We start from the raw sequence: 1119 nt of genomic DNA, 5'->3' as shown, positions 1-1119 counted from the left end.
TCTGTTTCTACAAATGAGTGGGAACATGTGATGAATGGCTTGCTTTGTCTTGCTGATTTCATTTAATATAATTCTCCCTAGTTCTACTTATGTTGTTGAAAATTCAGAATTCCATTCTTTTTATAGCTGAATAACATTTTCATTTGTGTATATATCACCTTTTCCTTACCCATTATTCTGTATTTTAATATTTGTTACAATCAAAACTTTGCATTTCACATTTCTCCTTTTGACTGGAATCCTTTGAGACCAAGGACAATGTCATTCATCTCTGTATCTCCAGAGGCCATCTAGGGATCCTTAGCCTACTCAGGTATATTTTGACTTGTCCAGAGTGCTACTGGGTTAGATTGATATGATTTTGTTCCATGACAAATCAAACAGCTAGAAAGGAAGACTTACTGAACAATTCTGAGTCTTAGATCCATCTTATCTTATGGCTAAGAACTCTTAAATACTAGGATAAGAGGTCACCCTTTAGTTTTTGCACATCCACCTTCCAAGCTAATAACCTCTGAAGAGACTTACCTGCCAGGTAAGATACTATGATCTTGAAGGTAGCTTTTCTATGACCAGGCTTATATATTGTGATCCAGATGTGCTGACCCCTGTGATTTCCCAAATGTGGGAAACTTGACTGCATAATTTGTGGTAGGTAGATACTGTGTTCACACTTTCCATTGAAAAAATAAAGAAATAAAAATAAAACATGTGAGGAAAGCTAATTTACCTTTCCAAGAAAGAAAAATATACCAATTGTGTATGAAGGTCATACTCTGCAAAATAGAGAAGATACTGTTGTAATATGAGATAGCTCATAATGAAACACTGTCTTTGAAATAATGCCAGTTCCCACTCACTAACAATAAATTAATAACACCAAATGTACCTCATTTGGCATTGTGCTTTCAAAATTTCTTTTAAACAAGAAACCCAGAATGTAAATATTTTAAAGATCGAAGTAAAAGACAGATGGTAGAAAACTGGTAGACTTTCTGGAGATGGGAAGGTGTTTTGTGAAGGGAAAGAAGAAAATAGAGTGCAGGAGAAAGTAGTAAAAACAAGATGAAATTTCTGTATATCTCATTCCCTAAGATGAATGTAATTATTATGTACTAA

General features: G+C 34.0%; 1 non-coding gene across 1 annotated transcript; it reads left to right on the top strand.

Annotated features, from left to right (window-relative positions):
- The first annotated feature begins 520 nt into the window (after window positions 1–520).
- Window positions 521–681, top strand: LOC111813583. The gene has a single exon (XR_002818799.1). It is a non-coding gene; the product is annotated as a U1 spliceosomal RNA (small nuclear RNA).
- The last annotated feature ends 438 nt before the right edge of the window (window positions 682–1119 follow it).

Source organism: Octodon degus, unplaced genomic scaffold, assembly GCF_000260255.1.
Source record: "Octodon degus isolate 3935 unplaced genomic scaffold, OctDeg1.0 scaffold00201, whole genome shotgun sequence".
NCBI lineage: Eukaryota > Metazoa > Chordata > Mammalia > Rodentia > Octodontidae > Octodon > Octodon degus.
The sequence above is the reverse complement of the archived record's forward strand: the minus strand, read 5'-3'. Positions and strand labels throughout refer to the sequence as shown.